General features: G+C 37.6%; 1 pseudogene; it reads left to right on the top strand.

Annotated features, from left to right (window-relative positions):
- Window positions 1-18134: 18134 nt before the first annotated feature.
- Window positions 18135-18884, top strand: LOC110207359 (small ribosomal subunit protein eS4, Y-like; annotated as a pseudogene).
- Window positions 18885-19618: the final 734 nt, after the last annotated feature.

Raw genomic sequence — 19618 nt, 5'->3', positions numbered from 1 at the left:
AGAGCAGAAGGACTTTGAATGCCAAATTGAGGTTACAGCTTTCAAAGACCTTATGTTCAAATAGGAGGCACAGCACATACATACATAGATACATGGAAGATACATACAAGGTAAATATAATGTTATCTTTTTTATTTGCTTTGATTCCAAACTTAATAAATAAATAAAATAAATAAACTAAGCATTTCCATAACATAGTAGAATTAAAAAAAGATTGTTTATGAAACTGCAAATCTATTATATACAACTTGCTATTCTTTTTAACTATATAATAAAGTTATCATGTAACTTTCTTTGTTTTTTTTCTCTTCCCTTCCCCCTCCCTGCTCTAGAGATGGCTACCATTAGACACAAATATGTATATGTATACACATGTGTATATATATGTGTGTGTGTATATATATACATACATATATATACACATACGTATATATATATATATATATATATATATATATATATATACCATTCTATAAAAACTTCTATCAGTTCTTTGTTTGAATGCAGATAGCACTTTCATATGTCCTTTGTAGTTAATTTGGGTGTTTATAATAGTCAAAATGACTTAGTTACTCGAAGTTGTTCTTAAAAACAGTAATGTTACTATAAACAACATTCTCTTGGTTCTGCTCATTTTGCTCTTCATTATTTCATGTAAGTCTATCCAATGTTTTTCTAAGATCATCAAGCTCATTATTTCTTATAGTACAGTAATATTCCATCACAATCATGCACCACAACTTGTTCAGCCATTCCTCAATTGCTGAGCATCCCCACAATTTCCAGTTCTTTGCCACCACAAAGAGAGCTGCTATAAATATTTTAGAACATATAGGTTCTTTTCCTCTTTGCCAAATTATCTTGGGAAACAGACCTAGTAGTGGTATTGCTGGCAGTTTAGTGACTCTTTGGGCATAATTCCAGACTACTCTCTAAAATGATTGAATTAGTTCATAGTTCCACCAACAGTGAATTACTATTCCAATTTTTCCACATCACCTGTGACATTTGTCACTTTCCCCTTCAATCATTTTAGCCAATCTGATAGGTGTAAAATGATATCTCAAAATTGTTTCAATTTGCATTTCTCTAATCAATAATGATTTAGAGTGTTTTTGTGTGTGTGTGACTATAAATTATTTTTATTTTTCCATTGGAAAACTGCCTGTTCATACCTTTGACCATTTATCAATTAGGGAATGACTTGTATTCTTATAGATTTAACAAAGTTCTTCATATATTTGAGATATGAGACCTTTATCTGAGAATATGTCTATAAAATTTTCCCCCCAATTTTCTACTTTCCTTCTGATCTTGGCTACATCAGTTTTATTTATACAAACCCTTTTTAATTTAACATAATTAAAATTATCTATTTCATATTTTATACTGCTCTCTCTTATTTATTCATAAATTGTTTGACAACATAAAGTAATCTTAAAGGGGAAAGTACTAGCAAATGGGGGGACCAAAGAAAACTTCCTGTAGAATAAGGTGGCACTTGCCCCTGGAGATGATCATTTGGTTCTGGAGGTAATAAAGAATTTATTCAGTGGCAGAGGGGGCAGAGAGGGAGGGAACATGGTCAGACCTATACTGGAGGAAGATCACTTTGACAGCTGAGTGGTGGATGGACTGGAGTGGGGAGAGATTTGGGGCAGACCAACCAGCAGGCTATTGAAGCTAGGTATGAGGTGATAAGGGCCTGTACTAGATGGTGGCCATGTCAGAGGCAAAAAGGAGGCATATTTGAGAGATGATGCAAAGGAAAAATCAAAAGATGGCAAGAAATTGGCTGTTGGGGGTGGGGGCAGGGTGAACGAGAATGAGGAGTTAAAGATGACACCTAGGTTTTGAGCCTGGGTGATTGGGAGGATGGTGATGCCCCTGACAATAACAGGGAAGCTTGGAAAGGGGATGGGTTTTGAAGGAAAGATAATGAGTTCAGTTCTGAACATGTTGACAGTCTTGTCTTTGACACTAACTGACTATAATCTTGGGCAAATCTCTTCGTAGCTCTGGGTCTCAGATCCCACATCTGAGGGGACTGGCCTAGCAGTTTCCTTCCAAATCTATAATTAAAAGAGGGTTTAGGGATGGCATCTGGGGGCCCTCTAGTCATCCATTTTGGTACAGTCAGTTTATAATAAGTGGTCTTTCTCAAACTACCTCAAGAATAAGGACTTAGGGAACCATAAGAAAAATAGGGACAATTTCTAAAATGTAACCAGTACTCAGTTTATGCATCAACTTCCCTCTTAACTCCTGTAATAATTTTACTCAAATAGTGGGTTGTGTCTCTTCCAGGAGCAAGGAATATGTCTCTTGAAATACTCAAACTAGAAAGAGATAAATCTAGTAAGACTTGGCCCCTTTCCCTACTGGGAGGTGGAGGCCAAAGGTGGGGATAAATGGATTTGTAACTAGAAATAACCAGAATGGATGTTGAATAAAACTGTCAATGTGTGAAAAAAAGAAAAGACCTATCCAGTCCTGAGTAACCTGAGACATTTTGAATCTAGAAACCTTTATAAGAGAGTAGATTGTGGAACACGAAATTTTTTAGAAGTGTTTCTAAAACCTATTCTTTTTGTGTGTTTTAGCTGTGAATCCATAAGTATAGCCATTATGCGAATCAATTGCACCAAAAAAAAGAGTCTCAAGGTGACAAGACCTTTTAATTATTGTCTTCACAGCAATATCGGGTTGTAATCTCCCTTGATTTACATATGAGCATAACACAGTAAATACTCCATGAGGTCATGATAGAGCCTTGGCAGAGCTGACCAGTCCTTTTTGGACTTAATGTATTCTGTGGCATGCTTTCCAGTTGGGACAAAGGGAGATGTCACAGAAGGGTACATACATTATGGCTGTATCTTTCATTTTGACATAAATAAGAGGCAGTAGATCATGGTGAATAGAACACTATTCTTTAAGTCAGGAAAGCAGGCCTGGATTACAATCCTGACCTTGAGCAAATCACTTAAGCTTTCTGAGACTCAGTTTCCACATCTATAAAATGAAGACAATAGTATCTATCTACCTCAACTGTCATGAAAACCAAATGAGATGAAAGATATAAGGGGTGTCAGTGAAACATTTTTAAAATCAACAGAAGGAAAGAGACAAAGTCAGAAGGGGACACAAAGAAGCAGGGCAATAGCAATGTTACCACATTAAATTTAATATATTAAAAATAAGCATAATATAGACTAATGGTTTCATACTCGTAATCCTTTTTCTTATCTTTGTATACAGAAATATTCATGTTTGTTGAAGTCATAATAAAAAAAGATATTTTTTTAAAAAAAACTATTAAATGCTTTATAAAAGCATTTAAAAGTGAGTGATCAAGGCAGAGCCAAAATGGCAGAGTAAAGGTAGGCACTTGCCTGAACTCTTCCAAATTCCCCTCTAAATAACTTTAAAATAACACCTTAAAATGAATTCTGGGGTGAATTATATATACTAAGTTTTGGTGGGTAGGTGAACCAACAAAAGGATGAGGTGAAACAATTTTCCAGCCCAAGACAACTTAGAAAGTTGGCAGAAACATCTCTCTCACTGGGGAGAGGGTAGAACACAGTCCAGCACAGGCTGTGCCAGCCCAGGCCCACTCCTAGCAAGTAAGCAGCAGGCTTTGGGGGGTGTCTGAATAGGCAGTAGTGACTTTCAGAACTTGGTAAGGGGTAGGACAGTTGGTCAGAAGGAAATTAAGGGGGACCCATTTTGGTGCTGGGAGCAGCATTGTTTACACATGGATCCCAGGTCACAGACCCAGGGTAAGGAAGAGTGCTGCAAGAACAGGGACCCTGGTCATAGTTCCAGTGGGAAAACAGTGCTTGTGGTCACCAAAAGACCAGAGCAGAGGCCAGGAGAGAAGTGAACACCCCTCTCTTTAGGTCATACCAACTTGGAAGAACACAAAACTTACAGACCCCCAGAACTAGCTCTGAAAACAGTAGAAAAAAAAAAAAGACTGAATCTCGGAGCAGCACAACCTCCACCCCAGAAGCAGAGCCCAACTTTAAAATAAAGTCAAGAAATAGGCTGATAAAATGAGCAAACAAAAAAAATCTTGATGATAGAAAGTCACTACAGTGACAGGAAAGATTAAAACAGAACTCAGAAGAGGACAACATTGTCAAAACAGCCACATGCAAAGCCTCAGAGAAAAAATATGAATTGGTCTTACACCCTAGAAGAACTCAAAGAGAATTTTAAAAATCAAATAAGAAAAGTAGAGGAAAAATTGAGAAAAGAAATGAGTGATGCAAGAAAATAATGAAAGACAATATAAAAAAAATACTGAAGAAAAGAATACCTTGAAAACAGAATAGATCAAACAGTAAAAGAGGCACAAAAATCCACTGAAGAAAATAATTCCTTAAAAAGTGGAATTGGCCAAATTTGGTGGGGGGTGGGGTGGAGTATAAAAATTCACTGAAGAAAATAATTTCTTAAAAATTAGAATTGGGCAAGTGAAAGCTAATGACTCCATGAGGTATCAAGGAACAATAAAACAAAATCAAAAGACTGAAAAAAAAAAGAAGAAAATGTGAAATACTTCATTGGAAAAAGAACTGACCTGGAAAACGATCAAGGAGAGATAATTTGAGAATTATTGGATTACCTGAAAACCATGATCAAAAAAAGCACCTAGACATCATATTTTGAGAAATTATCAATGAAAACTGCCCTGATATCCCAGAACCAGAAGGTAACATAGAAATTGAAAAAATCTACTGATCACCTCCTGAACGAGATCCCAAAATGGAAACTCCTAGGGATGTTATCGCCAAATTCTAGAGTTTCTAAATCAAGGAGAAAATAGTGCAAGCAGCCAGAAAGAAGCAGTTCAAATATCACAGAGCCACAGTTAGGATCACACAAGATCTAGCAGCTTCTATGTCAAAGGATAGGAGGGCTTGAAATATGATATTCTGCTGGGCAAAGGAGATAGGATTACAACCAAGAATCACCTACCCACCAAAACTCAGTATAATCCTGCAGGGGAAAAAATGAATGCTTAATGAAATAGAGGACTTTCAAGCATTCTTTTTTTTTTCTTTTTTGGGTGAGGCAATTGAGGTTAAGTAACTTGCCCAGGGTCACACAGCTATTAAGTGTCAAGTATGTGAGGTCTGATTTGAACTTAGGTCCTCCTGACTCCAAGGCCAGAGCTCTATCCATTGCACCACCTAGCTGCCCCCTTTCAAGCATTCTTAATGAAAAGACCAGAGCTGAATAGAAAATTTTACTTTCAAATACAAGACTCAAGAAAAACATAAAAAGGTAAGCAGAAAGAGAAATCATCATGCCAATAAATCTAACAACCTAAGTGAATGAATAAATATTTTTTTAAATGTCCAGATTAACAAAAGAGGAAATAGAATACTTAAATAATCCTTTCTTAGAAAAAGAAATTGAATGTGTCATCAATGAGCTCTCTAAGAAAAAATCCCCAGGACCAGATGGATATACGATTGAATTCTATCAAACATCTAAGGAACAATTAATTCTAATACTATATAAACTATATGGAAAAATAGGCAAAGAGAGTCCTACCAAATTCCTTTTACAACACAAATATGGTGTTGTTACCTAAACCAGTAAGAGCAAAAACCAAAAAAGAAAATTATAGACCAATTACTCTAATGAATATTGATGCAAAAATTTTAAATACTAGCAAGGAGATTACAGTAATATATCACATAGAGCATACACTATGACCAAGAATGCAAGGCTGGTTCAATATTAGGAAAAATATCAGCATAATTGGCCATATCAATAACAAAACCAACAGAAATCATATGAGTTTCTCAATAGATGCAGAAAAAGCTTTGTTAAAATACACTCATTCCTACTAAAAACACTAGAAAACATAGGAATAAATGGAGCCTTCCTTAAAATGATAAGTGGCATCTATCTAAAACCAGTGAGCATTGTCTGTCATGAGGGATAAGCTAGAAGCCTTCCCAGTAAGATCAGGGGTAAAGCAAGTATGCCCATTTTCATTGCTATTGTATTAGAATTATTGTACTATTAAATATTGTACTAGAAATGCTAGCTATAGCAATAAGAGAAGAAAAATAAATTGAAGGAATTAGAATATGCAATGAGGAAAAAAACTAACACTCTTTGCAGATAGTATACTTGGAAAATTCTAGAGAATCAACCAAAAAACTAATTGAAATAATCAACAACTTTAGCAAAGTTTCAGGATATAAAATAAACCCACATAAATCATCAGCAATTTATATTCTACCAACAAAGTCCAGCAAGAGATAGAGAAATTCCATTTAAGATAGGTATAGACAATATAAAATACTGGTGAGTCTACCTGCCAAGACAAACCCAGGAACTATATGAACCCAATTAGAAAACACTTCCCACAAATAAAGTCAGATCTGAACAATTGGAAAAATATATGCCCAGACTGAGCCAATATAATAAAAATGACAATTCTATCTAAATTAATTTACTTATTCAGTATTAATTATAATATACTAATCAAACTACCAAAAATCATTTTATAGAGGTAGAAAAAATAATAAAATTCATATGGAAGAGAAAAAGGTCAAGAATATTAAAGGAATCAATGGAAAAAATCTGAAGGAAGGCGGCTTAGCTGTACCAGATCTCAAACTATTAGAAAGTGGTAATCATCAAAATAATGTGGTACCAGCTAAGAAATGAGAGTGGTACATCAGTGGAATAGATTAAGTACACAACACATGGTAGTAAATGATCATAGTAATCTGTTGTTCATCCTCCTTTTTAAAGAGGACCAAAGACATCACAAGGGTGATGTCCTGACATATGTGTGAATTGGATTTAAGTGAGGCAGAGCTGTGCAAATTCTTCAGCTTCACTCTCTCCTCCAGAGCCACAGAAGTCCAGTGACAGGACAGAAGTCAAGATTGGAAATGGCCCCAGGATGCAATGGATAACTTTGTCCTTTCTAAATTGAAGTTGTTTCCTAGGCGCCAGTTTGTATGAGGCAAAGCCCATTCAATGACCATGGGCGAGGTAAGAATTGAGACAGAAGATGGCTTGACTTACTACCACAAAATATCAGTCTGGGAGGGGAAGACCCTCAACTTTTCCAAACGAAATAGAAAACAATTGCTATTTACAATCATTTTAAGCCATCAAAACCTAAACAATGAACCACAAAGGCTTAGGCTGGGCTATTAATGGCCATTCAATGAAAGCCTGAATGATTTGGATTTAAAAGTGTAATCAAGTAGACTCATTTGAAACACAACGGGCTGGTCTAGAGAACTTACACTTACAAGACAAAAGAGCCCCCAAATCCCAAAATATCTTACAATATATAAGCAAACAAAAATTATATTTCTATGGGCAAAGCATCCACATGTAAAGAGAACCCAAAGCAGAGAGAGAAAGCATATGTAGTGAAGGGCTATAATTGTGTGTGGCCACAAGGGAGTCAAAACAAACATCTCTAGCCTCATCTTCCCGCAGCCTTCTCCACAAGAGACTTCCATTCCTACCAAGTGATTCCTTCAGAGCTAGTTCTGGGGGTCTGCAAACCCTCAGTTCTTCCAAGGTGGCATGATCCAGGGAGAGTTGTAGTCATGATAAGATCTAGAGGTTTAGGGATGCTGGGACCCTGAGATCACAACATGCGGGTCCTGTACGAAAGAATTCGACCCAAGCCTTCTTTCAGCCAAAGACAATATACATATATATATATATATATATATATATATATATATATATATATATATATATATATATATATATATATACACACACACATATATATATACACACACATATATATATATATATATATATACACACACACATATATATATATACACACACACACACACACACATATATATATATATATATATATATATATATACAGAGAAAGAGAAAGACATATATACTAACATGCTTTATGCGTACCTCATTTGATCTTCACAAAAATACCTGTGAAGGGTAAATAGAAATATTCCCATTTTGCAGATGGACTCAAAGAGGTTAAGTGACACTTCCCAAGTGATATCAAGTCCATAACTAAGACTCAAAATGAGTCAGTCAGTTATGTACAAACAAAATATAAACAGGATAAATTGGGGGGTAGTCTCAGAGGGAAGGCATTAAGATTAAGGAGCACTGGAAAGGCTTCTTGCAGAAACCCCTTTAATGCTAATGCCTTCCCTATGCTGACTAGCTCCAATTTATCATCTCTATAATCTTGTTTGAATATAGTTGTTAGCATGCTGACCCCCACTGGACTGAGATCTCTTTGATAACAGTGACTGTCTTTTCTCTTTCTTTGTATCCCCAGCACTTAGCAGGGTACCTGACACATAGTAGACACTTCAGTGTTTATTGATTAACTGACTGACTGCCTGAGAAGGTGAGACTTTAATTAAGACTTGAAAGAAGCCAGAGAAACTAGGAGGAGGAAATAAGGAGGAAAAGAAGCATTTTAGACATGGGGGACAGTCAGTGAAAATATTCCAAATGGGGAAATGGAGCCTCATGTGGGAGGAAGGGCAAGGAGGCCAGTGCCACTAGAACACAGAATATGTGGAGATGAGGAATGTGTGAGAAGATTGGTTCCCTAACTGTTCCCTAAGGCCCATTGGTGGTTCTACTGCAACAGGCCAAGTGCCTCTCACATCATGGAAAACCATTAGCTCAGAAGAATCAGATTTTTAGGAGCCATTGTTGGTAAGGGCAACAGAAAGATGCATACTGTATATACTTTCTGTACTATAGTGGGTATAAGTAGGTCACAACATATTGGCAATGATAGTTGACCAAGAAAAGTAACAGAAAAGGCATCATCATCAAGGCACATGTGACTAGAAAAAAAAGAGGTGATGAGAGGCAATAATGATGCAATACTGAGGAGCCCAAATGCTGTGCTGGTGGATAGCTAAAATAGGTAGGTAGGTAGGTGGAAGGTAGATAGATAGGTAGGTAGATAGATAAATAGACAGATAGATAGATAGATAGATAGATAGATAGATAGATAGATAGATAGATGGATAGATACATAGAGACAGACAGACAGACAGATAATAGATAGGATATTCTATGTGCTAGCCAATGTGCCACACAGTAGGGATACAAATAAAAGCAAGTGAAATAGTCCCTGCCCTCAAGCAGCATATATTCTAATGGGGGAAGACAACAATTAAAGGAGAGCTAGGGAAGGTTGAGGGAAGTGGCGGGGAATGGTCAGCCCAACTGCCTGGTGTGGACATATCTATGAAGTGGTTTGGAAGCTTGGCTCCAAGATGGATAAGGCAAAAAGCTCCCCTATCAGAGCCAAGGGACCAGAGGGGGTAGAGTCCAAGATGTCATTAGGGAAGGGATGGGAGAGATGAGGATGATGGCCACATGTAGGATGTATGGTAAGGAGATGACTGGGAATTGGTGGAGAGGCCTGGCTCCCAGTAAGATAGGGTGATACCATTATCCTTTTTTGAAGTTGGGAGACCCAGAGGGAGAGTCCAACCAAGACTGCAGTGGGGGGAGTCTAGGATGGTGACCAGAGTGAAGGCAACATGGTACATGATGAAGAGATGGTCCAGAAATGGTCCAGAGCAGAGGAAGACAAGCAGTTAATTCCTCTGTGAAAGATTTGCCTAAAGATAAACCAGGGTTGATGTCTTCTCTCCATTTAAGCATCACAGTTTAAGTCAGTGTCATAGTGGCCTTAGAGCTTATTTTTTGTTTGGTTGTTCAGTCATGTCTGACTCTTCATGACCCCATGGACTATGCACAGCATGCCAGGCCCTTCTGTCCTCCACTATCTCTTGAAGTCTGCCCAAGCTCACATTTGCTGCTTCCAAGACACTATCTATTCGTCTCATCTTCTGCTGTCCCCTTCTCCTTTTGCCTTCAATCTTTCCTGAAATCAGTCTTTTCTTTTTTGTGTGTTTTTTCAAGGTAATCAGGGTTAAGCAACTTGCCCAGGGTCACACAGCTAATAAGTGTCTGAGGCCAGATTTGAACTCAGGTCTTCCTAACTCCAAGGCCAATGCTCTATCCATTGCACCACCTACCTACCCCATCAGAATCTTTTCAATAAGTCCTGTCTTCTCATTATGTAGCAAGCTATAGTATTTGTCCTTTCAATAAGGAGTCTGAATTAATTTCTTTAAGTATTGACTGATTTGATCTCCTTGCTGTCCGAGGGACTTTCATAAGTCTTCTCTAATACCACATTTCTAATGCGTTGATTTTGCAGTGCTCAGCCTTCCTTACAGCCCCACTTTCATAGCCTTACATTGCTCCTGGAAAAAATCGTAGCTTTGACTATATGGATTTTTTTTTGGCAAGATGATGTCTCTGCTTTTTAGTATGCTGTCCAGATTTGCCATAGTTTTCTTTCCAAGGAACAAGTGTCTTCTAATTTCATGGCTGCAGCCACTATAGTGGCAGTGATCTTTGAGACCAAGAACATAAAATCTGACAGTTTTTTTTTCTTCTCCCTCCATTTGCCAGAAAGTGATGGGACCAGATGCCATGATCTTAGTTCTTTTAATGTTAGGTTTCAGGCCAGCTTTTACCCTTTCCTCTTTTACCCTCATCAAAAATTTTCTTAATTCTTCACTTTCTACCACCAGAGTGGTATTGTCTGCATATCTGAAATTGTTGTTGTTTCTCCCAGCAACCTTAATTCCAACTTTTTATTCATCCAGCCTGGCATTTTGCATAATGTACTCTGCACATAAATTAAATAAATAAGGTGACAACATACAGCCTTGTTGTACTCCTTTCCCAATCCTGAACCAATCAGTTGTTCCATGTTTGGTTCTAACTGTTGCTTCTTGACCCACAGATTCCTCAGGAGACAAATAAAATAACCTAGTACTTCCATCTCTTTGAGAATTTGCCACAATTTGTTGTCATCCACATTGTCAAAAGCTTTAGTGTAGTCAATGTAGCAGAAGCAGATGTTTTTCTGGAACTCCCTTATTTTCTTGATAATTCTGTAAATGTTGGCAATTTGGTCTCTAGTTCCTCTGCCTCTCTGAAAACCAGCCTGCTCTTCTGGTAATTCTTAGTTTATGTGTTGCTGAAAACTAGCTTGCACAATCTTTTTTTTTTTTCATTGTCACTTTCATCTTTATTTCCAATAAAATATGGGGGTGACCTGTTTAAGTAGCAAACACATCTTCTGTATAATGAACATATGATCTTTTACAATGAGTTACTAATTATTTATCAAACTTACACAGATGTTATTGTTGATTAATAAAATGTAAATTAATTTTGAAAGTGTTACTGGATTCATAGAAACATTTAACAATCATGTATTTTCCCACTAAAGTCCTACTGCGATGCTTCACAATAGCCTGAGGCAAGCCATAGTTCTCAAGGGCAGTGGCAAGGGAGCTCTAGTAGGTTCCACCATGGAAAAATACAAAGAGACCCTCAATGCTTCAGCCCTTATTTGCTCCTTCAGTGGCATTAACAGAGTGGTGGGAAAAGGAACAAAGGGTGTTGAGAATCACAAAGACCATCTATAGACATCAATTTAACTGTTGATATTCTTAAAAATAGTACACTGGTCCAGTTACCTAATCAGCATATTATGTGAAAAACTGAAAAATCACATCAATATTGAAATTCTTGCTATAAACAAAACTAGGAACTAAAACTATAAGATCAAAAAAAAACTTGCAGAGATAGTTTCATAGTTCATACTAAAACAAGAAACAATTTACTGGGATTACTTGGTCATCTCACTTGACAAAGCTCATGACAAACAAGGAAAAATCAACTTATACAACACTAGTTTAAAAAGAGATGGTAGAAAATTATATGAATTTAAGATGCTCCAAATTAAACAAATGTATAGATACTTGACTTCAGTGCAAAAGTGTAGCTTGCACAGTCTTAAGTATAACCTTGCTGGTATGTGAAATGAGTGCAATTATTCAATAGTTTGAACATTCGTTGGCATTACCCCTCTTTGAGATTGGAACATAAACTGACTTCTTCTAATCTAGTAGCCACTGTTGAGTTTTCCAAATTTGATGCCATATTGAGTGTGGCACTACAACATCATCATCTTTTAGAATTTTAAATAGTTCAGCTGGAATTCTGTCTTTTCTACTAGCCTTACTATCAGCGTTGTTTCTTAAGGCCCAATTGACTTCACTCTCCAGGATGTATGGCTCTAGGTCAGTAACCATATCACACGGTTTTCAGTGATATTAAGGTCTTTCTTGTATAATTCTTCTATATATTCTTGCCACCTCTTCTTAATCTCTTCTATTTCTGTTAAGTCTCTACCATTGTTGTCTTTCATCATGCCTGTTTTTCCATGAAACATTACCTTGCTATCTCCAGTTTTCCTGAAGAGATCTCTTGTCTTCCCCATTGTATTACTTTATTCTGTTTCTTTGCAGGGCTCATTTAAGAAAACCTTTTGATCCCTCCCTACTGTTCTCTGGAGTTTTGCGCCTTAGAGCTTATCACTGCTGCTGATGACCTGTTGGGATTCCTCTCCATGAAGAAATGTTAGTACTCTCTCCCCTCTCCCCTGCCCCTGTACCTTGACCTGAGATTGGATTCTACAGCAGGACTTACCAGGGCCCTGGGTTTGTGCTCCCAGTCATTTCTTTGCTCAGCTCAAAAGCAAACTGGAAAGTTGGCTACTCTAAGCACTGTTTGTTCTACCCTATCTTAAATCCTGGAAGAAGTTGACCCTTGAAGATAATCCCACTTTTGGCTAGGAAGAACAAAGGTTTGTTTCTGAGAGGATTACAGACTCTAGGAGGGCACAGTCCAGGTCCAAGGAGCTCCCTGAAATCCTTTGCTTGGGAGCCAGCTCTTGCCTATGGCTGCTGAACGGAACATAACAAACTCAAGAGTACAGGAAAGGACTCTAGATTTGAAGCTGGGGGACTTTAGTATTGACTTCTAATTTTGGAAAGGTGGCACAGTAGATAGAGAGTCGAGCCTGGAGTCAGGAAGACCCAAGTTTAGATCCAGCCTTAGACACTTAGACACAAGTCACTTCACCTTGTTTGCCTCGGTTTCCTCATCTGTAAAATGAGCTGGAGAAGAAAATGACAAACCATTACAGTATCTTTGCCAAGAAAACCCCAATAGGATCACAAAGAGTTGTATACAACTGAAATGACTGAAACAGAATTTTGGAAAGAACTCTCACTTCTGCAAAGTCCCTCTGGAACCTAGCTCCATTACTTCATGGTCCAGAAAGTGCAGTTATTCTCTGAGCCTGAGCAAGGCAGGCACCTCATAACCTCCAGCAATACCCCCAGGGAGAATGAAAAGCAGACCTGCTGGCTTTTCTAGTCATTTTTGGTCTAGAGCTTGGGAGTCTGATCAGATAGGGGATCACATCTTGTCACTTATCACTTATCCTTGACCTCCTGGTATCTTTAATTTTCTCTCTGTACTTTTGCATACCTCCTCTCTAAGATGCCTTTTTTTCTGTGGTCTTTGAGGGTGGAAATGAGAGCTTTGCTATCCCTGGAAACCATTTCTCTCAAACTCTTCCTCTGCTGTCATTGTCCATTAGTGGAATCAGGTTGCTTCTAGGGAATGGAGACGGTAAAAGCAGAAACATTATGACTTAGACGTCAGGACAGTAAAGTCAGTATCTCAGAGAAAAGAAGACAGAAAAAAACATAAAGTCCCTAGTCTAGTTGATTCAGTGGGCAAAAAGAGCAAGAGACAGAAACAGAGAGAATCAGAGAATGAGAGAAAGAGAAAGAGAGAGAGAGAGAGAGAGAGAGAGAGAGAGAGAGAGAGAGAGAGAGAGAAATTAACAGATTTCAATGCCTGGTCAGAGGAGGAGTTCTACTATTCTAGACTCTAGACTAAGTAGCTAAACCCTGGTGATTATTAAGTAGAATTGCCACCTTTTGGCATGGATCATTTTTCATATCAGCTGGACAAAATGAACTAGATGGTCTATCTTTATGGGGGTTATCAAATAGCCCAGGTGAAAGGTGGTTTAGGGTTCTCTGGGAACACCTCTACTTTTTGGATTATAAATGTAGAATTGAGGGGAACTTCAGAGACCATTGAATCCTACTCTATTTTATAGATAAAGAAACACAGGCCAAGAGAAGTTAATTGATTTGAACATGATCACACAGGTGATAAGTAACAGAGGCAGGATCTGAACCCAAGTCCTCCGCCTCAAGTCAGTGCTCTTTCCACCTTTCTACTGTACTTCCTTTATCATACATTCTTGACAGGGTCATAGATTTACAGCCAGAAGTGACCTTAAAAGCCATTTAGTTCACTCCAGCAAGAACCACTTCAAGTATTCAGGGATGGTCAGTTGTAGCACTCCCTATATGGACCCAATGGGTACCCAAGTCCAGCCTAGCCAGGGCTATAGAAGCCCAGCCTAAGAGAGCAGCCTCAGGATATTCAGAACAGTTCTAGGGAGATACTACCACCCAGAGTCCAGCTAGTCCTAGGAAGAGATCCTGAAGCCTGTAATGGAAATCTAGCCCAGGAATAGTCCCTGAACCCAGCAGTAATGGGGAAGAGCTCTAATCAGTGCTACAGTACAGGGAGGTCCAGGAACTCTGTGACAAGAATTGGCGGGGTTCAGTATAGAAGCAGCCCTGGAATCCCTTGAGGCAGACACCTAGTATAGCCCACTATACACAGGAAGAGCCTGCTTATACCATTCAATTGGGAAGCTTTACCCAAGTGCAGACTCCTCAACTTAGAAACTGAGGTGGATGAGATGAACAAATCAAAGAAAATTCCAAATACCATGAGCAAATACCTTGGCATGAGAGACACTAAGAGGGTGGATCCTCAATTAGAATAGCATCCTCAAGTTTAGGTAAAACTTCAATGAAAAAAATGTCCTGGCCATAGGGACTACAGTAATATCTGGAGGAAAAGTGAAATAAGAGATAAAGTGTTGAGGGCCGATCTTAAGAGTCTGATAAGGGTTTAAGATCCAAGGCAGAGTTTGACCTCTGCCCAGGCTTTTACCCAAAAGGACTCTGTGATTAAGTGGTACGGCTCTCCAATCCCTTCCTGATTAGGAGGTCCCTGAGACATTCCTTCTCACTCTTTGTACCTTAGATTTACACATTCACTCCTCTATGCAGGTGGTGCCAAGGCGCCTGGGAAAACCTTGGAAAACACAACCCAATCTAAGAACCCTGATAACAAAGAAATGTATGTTGTCATGTTCTCAGCAGATGTTTTGGGGAGTATCTCACAGGGAGGACTCTTTGAAGTTAGGCTAGATTTTCTCTATATATCCTGTACCCTCAGATGAATAAACTGAGTCAGTAATGCTGCTCTGCCTGATCCATGTCTCAAGTTATTTCATGCCTCTCCGTTCGGTGTACAATCTTGTTGCAGGCAACAATAAAGAATTGGAAAACTAGGGAGGAAAGGATTGCAAGGAAAATTGACACCTTAGAACGGGCGGTAGAAAATTATACTCAAGAACTGAATGTCCTGAAAATTAGAATGTATCAGAGAGAGAAAACAACCCAATAAGAGAACAAGAAGTGTTAAAACAGAACTAAAAAAAATTTAATAAAGAAAATGTCAGGAATATAATATCAAAAACAACTGACTTGAAAAAACAAATCAAGGAGAATCTGAGAAATATTGGATTATCTGAAAACTATGATCACGAAAAAAGTCTGGAAAAGATATTTCTTTTTTTAAAATATAACATTTTATTTCTTCCCAATTGCATGTAAAAACAATTTTAATCATTTTAAAAAATATTTTGAGTTCCAAATTCTTTTCTTCCTTTTCTCCTCTCTCCTTTCCCTGTGATGGCAAGCAATTTGATATGGGTCTTACATGTGCAATCATGCAAAACATATTTCAAGAAATTATGGAAAGAACTCTTAGAATCAATGGGCAAAGTGGAAATAGAAGGAATCTACCCATCACCTTGTGTTTTTTGTTTGTTTGTTTGTTTGTTTGTTTTGGTGAGGCAATGGGGCTTAAGTGACTTGCCCGGGGTCACACAGCTACAGTCAAATGTCTGAGGCTGGATTTGAACTCAGATCCTCCTTACTCCAGGACCACATCCATCACTTTATGGGAGAAATCCCAAAATGAAAACTTTTAGGAACATTATAGTCAAAATTTAGAGCTTCCAAATCAAAGAAAAAAGATGCTATAAGCCCACTGAAAATGAGTTCAATTACCAAGGAGCAAACTGGATCACACAAGACTTAGCAGCTGCCATGCTGAGGGGAGAGCTTGGAACACAAAATTCTAAAAGTCAAAAGATAAAAGTTTACAACCAAGGAAAACCTATAAAGCAAAACTAAGTACATACAGACAGGTCCCAACGAGTGGAGATTATTAATTCCATGAAGTGGTTGTATTATTCAAATTTGCAATATTCAAAGTTATAATTATATGTATAATATGACAATTGATTCCAGCCCAATGAAAATATACAATAAGTTTTTTAAAATAGTTTTTAATCTACTTATTAATGTAATGTAATAGCAAAGGATAAGAAACAATATTTTTATTCAAACATATTATAAAATAATAAAATAGAGAAATAAAAAATTTTCAAATGACTGAATATTGCAGCTAAAGATAGCCCCACACTGACTCCATGACAAAAATATCATTATTGTCATTTAAAATATTTTAGCAGCATAACTGTCTTTTCTTTCTTTAAAAATTTATTTGTATGCTTGTGCCAAGAGCTTTATCCACATCTTGGCAAATTTATATATTCACATTCTCACACAATAAACTAAGTATAGTAGGATCACGTGGGGCATTACGGTATCTAAAATCATTAAGACGTTAAATACGTTCTGTTGTCCTTATAATATTTTTCAACAGCTGGGCTAAAATAACTTGAAAACTAGTCTTTGAAAATAAATTCAGTCATCCGTGATTTCTTATTTGAGTACCAAAGAACTGGAATCAATTGATGGTTGCAGCCTCCAGGAGGTTAAGGATTTTGAGACTGATAAACAAGCATTGGATTAATTTTAAGATCTGCTTCTGCATTGCCTCCTAATAAAAGTGTTAAGCAGTCTTTAGACACTTTAAATACAGGTTGAGTTTTTTCCTTCTTAGAAATGAAAGTTTTGGAAGACACCCTTTCCCAAAATAAACTAATTTCTTCCACATTAAAATTTTTGTTGATATGTGTATCCACCATCTATGATTATTTTCTTCAAAATATCAGGATACGTGAGATGAATCATTTACATGTTAATAGAGCAATTTTAAAAAATCTTCCCAGAACCCTAACATATTTAAAAAATTTAAATGACAGAGGGTCTATGAATGGTTTTGTTCTGTTTTAATGGTCATAGAAGAAGAAAAAATGAAAAGAACAGGAAACTATACTGGTGAAGAAATGAAGACAAAGGCAAAGGAAATCAATATTGCATAAAGAGGAATTTAAGATAAAAGGAATACAGTTAAGAAGAAAGGGGAGAATAGGCATCCCATGAACCTCATTTTCTTTCTTTTTTTTTTTTAGGCAATTGGGGTTAAGTGACTTGCCCAGGGTCACACAGCTAATAAGTGTCAAGTGTTCAGTCTGAGGCCGGATTTGAACTCAGGTCCTCTTGACTTCAGGGCCAGTGCTCTATCCACTGCGCCACCTAGTTGCCCCCCATGAACCTCATTTTCATCTGAATCAGATATGGGAAGATGGAGCATAATTATATACATGCACACATTCATGCTGATATTTTGGCATGAGAATGCATTGAACTTAAAAGGGAAATAGGAGGGCAATGGGATAAGGGAGGAGTAGAGAGGGTGTAAATAAGAGGGCAGGATAGGTAAGTGAATAGTCATAAGCAAAAAAAACCTCCAATGTTGGAGGGCATAATGTGAAAGTAGGATTAAAAAGAAAAGAAAAAATAGTAAAAAAAAAATCTTGGATCAAGGGCAAGTTAAGGACAAAAGAAGAGCTTTAATAAAAAGGAAATAAACAGGATCTCTTGCTGCCTGGCCCTGGGTCCAATTGGTCATGCTGCTGGTAAAGATGCTGAGGCTGAGAGGGGGAGAGTGAGTTGGCCAAACTCATATAATTTATAAGTAGATAGAGCCTCTTACCCTACAGCCAAGTAAATTTCTCTCTTTATCTTGAGTACAGCGTATTCATGTCTCATGGTTCCAAGAAGCATCTGAAGCATGTAGCAGCTCCAAAGTACTGGATATGGAATAAGTTTATAGGAGTTTTTGCTCCAAGACCATCCACAGGTCCCTACAAGCTGAGAGTGTCTTCCATTCATCATCAAGTAGGCCTTGACTGGAAATGAAGTAAAGAAAATTTGCATGTAGCTATTCATCAAGATTGATGGCAAGGTCCACACTGATATATCCTTCTGACTTTATGGATGTCATTAGCATTGAGAAGACAGGTGAACATTTCCATCTGATTTATGACACAAAGGGACGCTTTCCTGTTCATTGTGTCACAGTTAAGGAGGCTAAGTGTAAACTGTGCTAAGTGAGAAAAATCTTTGGGGTACAAAAGGCATACTCCATCTGGTGACCCATGATGCCCATACTATCCATTACCCAGATCCTCTCATCAAAGTGAATGACCCCATTCTGATCAATTTAGCAGTTGGCAAGATTACCGATTTCATCAGTTTCATCATGACCTGTGTATAGTGACTGATAGAGCTAACTTGGGTCAAATTGATATAATCACAAACAGGGAGAAACATCTTGGCTCTTTTGTGTTATACACATAAAAGATGCCAATGGCAATGCCATTTCTCAAACATTTTTTGTTATTGGCAAAGGTAATAAGTCTTGGGTCTCTTTCCTGATGAAAGGGTATCTGCCTTACAATTGCTGAAGAAAGAGACAGGAGATTGGCAGCTAAACAGAGAAGTGGCTAAATGATTATAGATAAAAATTTATAGAGTTTCAATCAAATTGAGATGTTAACAATATAATTTTAAACTAAAAAAAGTGATTATCCTACAAAAATATATAATACGCAAACAAAACAAGAAATAGATAGCTTAAACAATTCAGTCTTATCAAATTGAACAAGCCTTTCTCTTCTTTCCTTGGGTTAGGGTACTTTGGGTATGAATGTTGCATAAACTATTAGAAGATATAGCTGTATTGGTTAGTTTTAACTGCTTTTCTTTGTTATGTGGGAAGATTCGTTGGTTGGGGAAATAGGAAAGGACATATCCAAAGATGGCTGATGCAAAAAAGATATCAATAAAACTTAAAGAGAGAGAGAGAGAAAGAGAGAGAGAGAGAGAGAGAGAGAGAGAGAGAGAGAGAGAGAGAGAGAGAGATCTCAGAATTCCTTTTTTTTTTTTTGCTTTTTTGGTGAACAGTTGGGGTTAAGTGACTTGCCCAAGGTCACACAGCTAAGTAAGTGTCAAGTGTCTGAGGCCACATTCGAATTCAGGTCCTCCCGACTCCAAAGACTGGAGCTCTACCCACTGGGCCACCTAGCTTCCCCTGGATCTCAGGATTCTTGAACATGGAGGTAGTGTATTTGTGGATGGCAAGATCAAAGATATAACCATCTTTATATATGGTTGAGGTGGGGTGGAGAAGTAGATCATGGGATATGAGTAGGTTGAGGAACTCAGTGGTTAGGATGTTTGCC

Source organism: Phascolarctos cinereus, unplaced genomic scaffold (genome assembly GCF_003287225.1).
Source record: "Phascolarctos cinereus isolate Bilbo 61053 unplaced genomic scaffold, phaCin_HiC Scaffold_2;HRSCAF=192, whole genome shotgun sequence".
In the NCBI taxonomy this organism is placed as follows: domain Eukaryota; kingdom Metazoa; phylum Chordata; class Mammalia; order Diprotodontia; family Phascolarctidae; genus Phascolarctos; species Phascolarctos cinereus.
The sequence above is the reverse complement of the archived record's forward strand: the minus strand, read 5'-3'. Positions and strand labels throughout refer to the sequence as shown.